The sequence below is a fragment of the Saimiri boliviensis genome, chromosome 1 (genome assembly GCF_048565385.1).
Source record: "Saimiri boliviensis isolate mSaiBol1 chromosome 1, mSaiBol1.pri, whole genome shotgun sequence".
In the NCBI taxonomy this organism is placed as follows: Eukaryota; Metazoa; Chordata; class Mammalia; order Primates; family Cebidae; genus Saimiri; species Saimiri boliviensis.
In genome coordinates this window covers 121,377,217-121,387,251 of record NC_133449.1, presented here as the reverse complement: position 1 = coordinate 121,387,251, position 10,035 = coordinate 121,377,217, and the positions used below count along the sequence as shown (strand labels likewise).

Here is a 10,035-nt window from a genome sequence, read left to right as displayed (position 1 = left end):
ACAGGCGTGAGCCACTGCACCCCATCGAGGTTTGGATTTTTAAATAAAACTAGGATTGTAAATTTTTATGCCTACTATTTTATTTTTTAGTACTGGCACTGAAGTTTAAAAAACACTCTTAATAAAATAAAATATCTGCTGGTAATGATAAGTTATGATGATGACAATGGTGATTAATGATAGCTAACATTATTGAGTGTTCATCATGTATCAGGGTCAGTTTTGGGCTGGTTTTATCCTTACAACAATGCTAAAAGACAGGTCCTGGTGTTGGCCCCGTTCCACAGGTGAGGAAATGGAAGCACAGTGAGTAACTTGCTCAAGGTCACTGTCTTTGCTGTTCAGTTGATTGGATAATTGACTTCCAGGAAATTAGAGATCTACTGACAAGGTACCCTGGGCCTGCATGGAAAATATGACGTGAAGATAGATTTCCTGGCAAAGGCCAACTTATTACAACACTCCACTTAGAAAAAAAATCTATGCACTTAAAAAAAAAAAACCCATAGCCAGGCACGGTGCCTCACGCCTATAATCCTAGCACTTTGGGAGGCTGTAGTTCTAGCTACTTGGGTGGCTGAGGTGGGAGGATAGTTTGAGCCCAGGAGTTTGAGGCTTCAGTGAGCTATGACTGCACCATTGCACTCCAGCCTGGGTGACAGAGTGAGACACTGTCTCAAAAAACAAAAACAAAAACAAAAACAAACAAAAAACCACATTTGTTTTCCAGAAGGTTTTACCTCTATGCCACCACTGTCCTTCGGAACCATGAATTTTCCTTAAGTAGGGAATAACCAGGTTGATTAATTACTAAGTCGTAGGCCAGAAGGAAAGAACTTGACTTGGGATTTCCTGAATTTATCACCTTCTTTCATAGGCTAAAACTGTGTCTTAGGTCTAATGAACTATGTGAAAACTCTGGCTGCTCCTCTCCTGATAACTCAGCCCGTTGGTGTTGTGGCTGGACATTTCCCTGAAATATATTAGGTCTGGCTGGGTGTGGTGGCTCATGCCTGTAATCCCAACACTTTGGAAGGCCAAGGCCAGAGAATCACCTGAGTCCAGGAGTTTGAGAACAGCCTGTGCAACATAGTGAGACACTGTCTCTAAAAAAAAAAAAAAAAAAAAAAAAAAAAAAAATTAGGTCCTACATAAACATTTGTGGGATGAATGTTTGAATTAAAAATTTAAATATAGGGTGTTTTTAAGAGGATTTCTTTCTTTTTTTTCTTTGTTAAATGGCCACTGTGTTTATTTCCTGTCATTATCTCTAGATGTCATTTTTTGTGCAGACCGTTATAGACCAACATAATGTATGCATACATTTATGTATGGTTCGATATACACATATGCACCTACAATGCTTCTGTGTGAATCAACATACATGTACACACACACTTACATGCAGTTCGATACACAGGTGCACGTGCAACACACACACCTACATGTCATTCAATATACACATGTGCACACACATGTGAGTCAACACACGTGCACACACACGCAACTTAACACATACATGCACACTTACATGTGGTAGAACATACACACACGTATCTCCTTGCATATGGCTCAACACACGTGGGCAATATGCACATTACACAATTCAGTCCATACATGTGCACATGCTTACATGTGATTTGACATGTATAGGTGTACACACTTCATTTGGTTCAGATACAACCACAGAGTGGGGGTTTTATTGTATCCCTGAGTGATTCCTGTCCCAGGCTTAGCAGTGATGAAATGAGTTCCTCTCACCCTGGCACCAGGGAGAAGGATGGGGAGCTCTCTTTTCCTCACTTGAGCCAGGATCTGTGGCTGACCCAGCAAATGTTTGACTTTGGCTGATACTCAGCCTTACCGGGAGGTGGTGGACGATGTTCACTGGTCGGCATCACCATTCCAGGGAGATCCCTTTGGCTGTGCACCATTCTATGCATTGAGTTCGTCAGGGAAGTCCAGTTCCAACCTCGCTGATGGGCCAGTGAAGGGAGGCAGGGTTTTCTGGGCTGCGATGTGGAGGTCAGCCACACAGTGAGCCAGTGTCCTGTGTGCACGAGCATGTGTAGGTGCATACAGTGCAGTGGATGTGATGAAGGTGTGCAGGCCACTATAGGATGACTCTGCGAAGGGCGGAGCATCTGTCATGCACCCGTGCAGGTGCAACCTGTCCTCTGCTGGCTTGACGTAGGCGCTTCCCAGTACCAGACAATGGCAGCAGCCTCGTGCTCCCGCAAGCCCTGATTCAGGAGGAGGCTGGAGGCATGCTCTCTCCGGCTGAGGATGAAGTTATCTCCCTGGGGCAGGGAGTGGTCCACACCTTAGGGAATGGCCTATTCACCTTTCAACCCGGCTTGCATTTCTTTCCAGGAGGCCCTATTCTCTTGTAAAGGAAGTGGCAGATCTTCAGGCAGGGGGCAGCAGATTCTGTTAGACTAAGACTGTGGCAGTAGGCAGGGTAGAAGCAGGAGGTCCTGTCCCTCAAAACCACTGCAGATGCAAGGGTAGAAAGATCAAAGGAGGTGCAGTTGAGGAGCTGGGAATGGTCACCCCAGAAGGTAACCGGGTATAATAATAATTGTTGATAATGTCACTCCAGCACTCACTATATGCCCAATTCTGTGCTAGGAGCTTTTTGTAGATAATTTCTCAACCTGCCAATAACTCTTTGAGTTGATATCTTTAATATTTGGGTATATTTCTCCATTAATGTAGCTAAAAAGTTAAATCAATCCATGCAAAGGTCCATGGCATGTATGTGCAGACCCCGTTTTGGAAGTCAGGGCTATATGACTCCAAAGCCCTTTTCTGTCCCTAGAAGACCACCACGTCCAATCGTCCCCATCCTTCCAGGACTTGCCACTCTGGTGTCCTGGTTCTTAAGGCGGGTGGAAAAGTAAACTGGCTTCAGGGACCAGCCTGTCCTGCTCAGTACCTCCAAGGACGCCAGAGCTGTTTCTCCCGTTTGGAGAGGGAGAGCCCAGCCTTGCTCGATACTTTTTGATTTCCGGGAAAAGAGAAGTTAGAAGGCGGCCCCGCCTCCTGTCCCTGCGGCGTTCAAGGTTATCCAGATAGCGGTCCGCGGGCCTCATTTGCAAGGCGCTGCATGGCGCATGCAGAAGCAGCCGCGGGCCGGCGGGGCGCGCAGATAAGGTCTCGGGGCGCGGGTTTTGGGCTGTACCTGCATTATCGCGGCTTCCTTAAGCTCGGATGAATATGTAAATCTCCCGCCGCCGCCTCCCGGAGCCGCAGCCGCAGCCGTGGGGGCCGCCTCCGCTGTAGCAATTGCGAGGGTAAAATTGATTAATATTTGTTTTCAAAATGACACGCGGTGATGTATGGGCCCTTTTACAACTTAAATTAATACTTTAAAGAGATGAATGGTCTCTACCGAGGGTGTTAAAGTTCAAGCCCAGGGAATTTGCATATTTATATTACAGCCAACTGATAGTAATTGTGGGAACGGCCTGTAATGCTGTTCGTTTGTCATTTTCAGCGGGGTCTGCTTCTGCCAGGGACCTCATTAACTCCGGAGGCCTCAGGCCCTCCGCCCTGCAGGACACGGGCTGGCGGCCCGGGGCCCAGGTCCTGTGGTCAGGGCACAGTCCTGCCTCGTGGGCTCCTGGAGGCTGAGTACCCTCAGGCCTGGGCACCTGGTTTGGGAGGTGAAGACAGGTGCCTTGAGCCTGCAGACCGTCTGTAAATACTTTCCTAATGTAGCCAGAATCCTTTCTATGTGTGATGCCGACCACCATCTGAGCCACCTTCGAGTCACTGAAGTTATGGCTATATTTCCCTCTTACTGAAGTTTCTCCCGGAAGCACATCTTCAGACAAAAGTTTCCACCAAGCGCTTTCTCCCGGAGGTCGTCCCAGTAAGCAGTGGTAGAGGACAGAAGGAACTCACACGGAATACATCACCAACCAGGTGACAGCTGTGGGCAATTGGGGTGCAGTTCTGCTAGGGAGCCTGGGGCGGCACTGTGGGTCACACTTTGGGGTAGTCCCACATGGAGGGGAAGAAACTGTGTTGAATGAACAAACGAATGAATGAAGGTGGGCCCAGTGGTGACTGGGTGTTGGCTCCCACTGCCTAGGTGCAATGGCCAGGGTCAGGCCAGGTGAGGAGACCCAGCAGACAGGACTGGCTTCATGTGAGTGTGACCCATGTAGCCACCATGCTTAGTTTAATGCCCTTAGTTTAATGTAGCTGTCTTGAAATGTTTAGAGATTGCATTTTTAGAGCAGTTTTAGGTTTCAACAAGACAGAGCAGAAGGTACAGAGATTTCCCGTATACCCCCACCCTACACATGCACTGCCTCCCCCATTATCAGCATCCCCACGAGAGGCGTCCACTCTCGTCAATGGACCTGCATTGACTTATCGTTATCACCAGACTCTGTAGTTTACATGAGGTTCACTCTGGGTGTTATACATTATATGAGTTTGGACAAACGTATAATGACACGTATTCATCATTATAACATACAGAAGCGTTTCATTGCCCTAAAAATCCTCTGTGTTCTGCGTATTCATCCCTCCCTGCCACAACTCCTGACAACCACTGACCTCTTTACTGTCTCCGTGATTTGCCTTTTCCAGAATGTCGGAGAGTTGAAATTATACCGTATGGAGCCTTTTCAGATTGGCTTCTTTTGGTTAGTCACATGCATTGAAGGTTTCTCCATGTTGTTTCATGGCTTGGGAAGTCATTTCTTTTTAGTGCTGAGTAATATTCTGTTGTCTGGATATACCATCGTTTATTTATCCATTCACTACTGACGGACACCTGGATTGCTTCCAAGTTTTGGCAATTATGAATAAAGCCAGTATAAACATCTGTGTGCAGGTTTTGAGACAGACATGTTTTCAACTTTTTTTGGTAAATACCAAGGAGTACAATTGATTGTTGTGTGGTAAGAGTATGCTTCGTTTTCTAAGAAACTGCCCGACTGTCTCCCACAGTGCCTGGACATTTTGCATTCCCAACAGCAATAAAGGATTGCTATGCCCTCGCCAGCATTTGGTGCTATCACTATTCTGGATTTTGGCCATTCTAACAGGCACATAGTGGTGTCTCATAGTTTTGATTTGCATTTCCCTGATGACATATGACGTGGAGCATCTTTTCATAGGCTAGTTACCATCTGTATATCTTTGGTGAGGTATCTGTTAGTCTTTGGGTAATTTTGTAATTGAATTGTTCATTTCTTGTTTTTGAGTTTTAAGAGTCCTTTCCATATTTTGGATACTAGTCTTTTATCAGGCATGTCTTTTTCAAACATTTCCTCCCAGTCAGTGGCTTGCCTTCTTATTCTCTTGACAGTTGTCTTGAATTTTTTTTAACAATTTTAGAATAAAGGACTTTGCGTTTTCATTTGGCACTAGGCCTCACAAATTATTAGCCAGTCTGGCTTGCAGGGTTATTAGAGATTAATTCATTCTACAGCTGTGCTAAGCATTGGGTCTGGGAAGAAACTTTGCAAGGAATTGCTAGCTAGCACTGCCACTGGTGATAGTAATTTCCTTCTTAGAGGTGTTGGGGGGACAGAAGACCCCATTGCCAATAGTCTCTGAATGTGAGCAGTCTGCTCACATTTGGAGTTATCTGTTACCTGCTAACTTTACTTTTACCAGTAAAAGTAAAGTTGCTTTATTTCTCATGTGCATGTACCTCCCAAAAGCCTAGGTGGGCAGACTCATGGACACACACATTTTTTGGAGGTAGATTTGGCAAAATTTAATTGCAAACTTGGCTCCAGTTCTCCACCCTGCTCTCCCTCCAGAGCAGTGTGACTTTGCAACCCTTCTCATCAAGAAGTGGAATCTGTTTATTTTTCCACCACTTGCCCTGAGTTGTTTTGGCCAACAGAATACATTAGAAGTGATATGTGCCAGTTTCCAGCTCTCTCCTTCTTGAACTTTGTCTTCATCATGAGAAGAAGCCTGAGGTAGCTGGCTGGAGGATGAGAGACCCTGTGGAGCAGAGAGGAGTCAGCAGAGCTGTCCTAGATAGGGAGATCAGCAAAGCCATCAGCACTGCTACAGCTGACCACAGATGCCTCACGGAGTCCTATTGTGCCTGGCTCAGATGAAAGAACTGCTCGTTTGACCTGTAGTCTTGTGTAAAATAACAAATAGTTGTTAGATAAGCCACTGACTTGGGGCCAGTTTGCTATAAATCATTACTGTGGCAATAGATAATTGATGCGCGGCTCCTACTTGGCTAGACAACTTTTTGCACATGAGCACATAGCCACATATTTGCATACCTATACTGAGCCATCTCAGACTCCCAATGGATTGTGTGGGTAGAGAGGGGGGCCAGAGGAGCGGAGGGAGACAGGGTCTCACCACCTCACTTGGTGGTAGAAAAAATCAAGTCTAAGGGGAAGAAACACAGAATACATGTGGGTCTGTGTGCTGTTGGCCTCTGCCTTGCTTGCCTTGGGGGTCCTCTAGATGTGGGGAGAACGAGAGGTTGCTTCCTTCCTGAGGGGCTGGGAATTAGCTCACCTTGAGGAGGGTGTAGTGTCACTGGGCACATGGGGCTATGCATTGTTGAGGTAGGGGCTCCCATCTCTCCCTTTAAGATTCAAGGAGGGGAAAGACAGCCCCAGGTTTGAAAAAACCAGTGGGAAGTGGGGAGAAAAAGACATGCCCCTGTCCCCAGAGCAGTTTCATGGGAGCAGAAGTCTGTGACAAGTGACAAGGTCTGAGCTGGTGGTCATATCACTGAGAATCCTCTGCGGCTGACTTGTACAAGATGAACCAATTTTCAAGGGAGGCCAGAAGGTAAGGACTGCCCAGCCCATGTTACCAACTGGGTGGTGGACACAACACTGACACACACACTCTCTCTCTCTCACACACACACACACACACACACACACACACACACATACACCCCATAAGCAGGACAGAAAGCAGATAGCACTTTTGATTTAAAAATACCTTTTTTGGGTAAAAATGTCAAGTCTATCTGAAGTTGCAAGGACAGTACAATAAACGCCTGTCTACGATCACCTAGATTCAACAATTGTTAGCATTTTGCCACTTCCACATTTCTTTCTGTCTCCTTCTATCTGTGTACCTTATTGTTATGATTATTGCTGATGCCTTTGAGAAGAAGTACAAATATCATGCCCCTTCACACCTACACACTTCAGAGCATAACTGAGAACAGTACTTTCTTTAGGTATCACAGTATAACCATCAAACTTAGAAAAGTTAACACTGACTTTACTGTTACTTAATGTGGTGTCCATATTCAAATTTTGTCATTTATCTCAGTAAAAACCTTTAAGGCATTTTCCTCCCAAATATAGATATATATCTGAGACAGGGTCTCACTCTCTTGCCTAGGCTGGAGTGTGGTGGTGTGATCATAGCTCACCATAGCCTTGAACTCTTGGGCTCAAATGATCCTCCTGCTTTAGCTTCCTGAGGAGCTGGCAGGTGCCACCGTGACCCACTAATTAAAAAAAAATTTTTTTTTATAGACAGGGTTTCACTATATTGCCTAGGCTGGATCCCCACTCTCCTCTGCCCCTGATATAACATGCAGCTGAGAACCAAGAGTGGCATTGACACCCTTTTCACCTGGAACAGCGCCTAAGCTCCTATGTCCTGCCCTCCCCCTTGTCACTTACAACGTTGGAATTGCTAGTGTTTTAGGGCGATGCTTTGTAGCGTGCTCCTCCATCTGGACCTGTCTGGTAGTTTCCTTGTGATTATATTCAGGGAATGCACTGTTGGCAGAATGTTGGATGCATCTTGTGTGAGATCATCCTTTAAGTTGGCAGAGGTGTGTGTCCTGGCCATGGTGAGGCTTTGTGACCTCCAGCACCAATGTACCTCTCCAGATCAGCTTCCTGCCCCGAGGCCAAGAGGTCTTCTTCTCCTGAATCCATTTGATAGAGTGACATGGGTCTGGAGCTTGGGTCCTGGGGTCAAATTCCAGCTGCAACACTTACTTTGTGATCTGGGGTATGTTACATAATGTTGAGTACAATGAACCTCCCTTTGCTTAACTGTATGATGGGGATAATTGTCCCTGCCTCCTATTGTAATATTGGGGTTCAGGGGTTCAGGGTGCCCTCAGCTCCCCTGAGAGGACGTTTCTCCAGGTTCTTGATCTCCTGCCCTTTCAAGAATGAGAGAGGGAACCACGTGCAGTGTGCAGTAAATGCTGGACTCAAAAGTGTTTGTAAAAAGTGATTTATTTATTTATTTATTTATTTATTTATTTATTTATTTATTTTTAAAGAACCAAGCAGGAGGCATCAAACTACTGGACTTCAAACTATACTATAAGGTTACAGTAATCAAAACAGCGTGGTACTGGTACCAAAACAGAGATACAGACCAATGGAACAAAACAGAGGCCTTGGAGGAAACACAACATATCTACAACCATCCGATCTTTGACAAACCTGACAAAAACAAGCAATGGGGAAAGGATTCCCTGTTTAATAAATGGTGTTGGGAAAACTGGCTAGCCATGTGCGGAAAGCAGAAACTGGACCCCTTCCTGACACCTTACACTAAAATTAACTCCAGATGGATTAAAGACTTAAACGTAAGACCTAACACCATAAAAACCCTAGAAGAAAATCTAGGCAAAACCTTTCAGGACATAGGCGTAGGCAAGGACTTCATGACCAAAACACCAAAAGCATTGGCAACAAAAGCCAAAATAGACAAATGGGACCTAATCAAACTCCACAGCTTCTGCACAGCAAAAGAAACAGTCATTAGAGTGAATCGGCAACCAACAGAATGGGAAAAAATTTTTGCAGTTTACCCATCTGACAAAGGGCTGATATCCAGAATTTACAAAGAACTAAAACAGATCTACAAGAAAAAAACAAACAAGCCCATTCAAAAGTGGGCCAAGATATGAATAGACAGTTTACAAAAGAAGACATACGTGAGGCGAACAAACATATGAAAAAATGCTCATCATCACTGGTCATTAGAGAAATGCAAATCAAAACTACATTGAGATACCATCTCACACCAGTTAAAATGGCGATCATTAAAAAATCTGGAGACAACAGATGCTGGAGAGGATGTGAAGAAATAGGAACACTTTTACACTGTTGATGGGAGTGTAAATTAGTTTAACCATTGTGGAAGACCGTGTGGCTATTCCTCAAGGACCTAGAAATAGAAATTCCATATGACCCAGCAACCCCATTACTGGGTATATATCCAAAGGATTATAAATCATTCTACTATAAGGACACGTGCACACGAATGTTCATTGCAGCACTGTTTACAATAGCAAAGACCTGGAACCAACCCAAATGCTCATCAATGACAGACTGGACAGGGAAAATGTGGCACATATACACCATGGAATATTGTGCAGCCATCAAAAACGATGAGTTCGTGTCCTTTGTAGGGACATGGATGAAACTGGAAACCATCATTCTCAGCAAACTGACACAGGAGCAGAAAATCAAACACTGCATGTTCTCACTCATAGGCGGGTGTTGAACAATGAGAACACATGGACACAGGGAGGGGAGCACTACACACTGGGGTCTGTTGGGGGGAAATGTGGGAGGGACAGCGGAGGGTGGGGAGTTTGGGGGGCAATGGCATGGGGAGAAATGCCAGACATAGGTGAGGGGGAGGAAGGCAGAAAATCACGCTGCCACATGTGTACCTGAGCAACAATCTTGCATGTTCTTCGCATGTACTCCCAAAGCTAAAATGCAATTAAAAAAAGGAACAACAAATTAGCATTTAAAAAAAAGTGATTTATTTAGATAGAGAAACAGGAGAAGGAGAAAGAAACAGCTAACTCACACTGAGTGAGAGAATCCAGACAGATGGAATCCAGGAGAGGAAAGCAGCTTCCACACTGAGTGGAAGGGAATAGAGAGAGATGGAGTTTAGGAGGGGAAGACAGGCTTCCACGAGAGAGTGTGGAAGGGGACTCCAGAGGGGAAATCCAGGAGAGAGAAAGATGGCTTCCACGAAGGTAGTGTTTGTGGAAGGGGACCCAAACATGGAGTCCAA

General features: G+C 45.3%; 1 long non-coding RNA gene across 1 annotated transcript; it reads left to right on the top strand.

Moving 5' to 3' along the window:
- The first annotated feature begins 3,522 nt into the window (after positions 1-3,522).
- Positions 3,523-9,525, top strand: LOC141581602 (uncharacterized). Its single transcript, XR_012514331.1, has 3 exons — positions 3,523-3,930; positions 6,682-6,798; positions 8,273-9,525. It is a non-coding gene; the product is annotated as an uncharacterized LOC141581602 (long non-coding RNA).
- Positions 9,526-10,035: the final 510 nt, after the last annotated feature.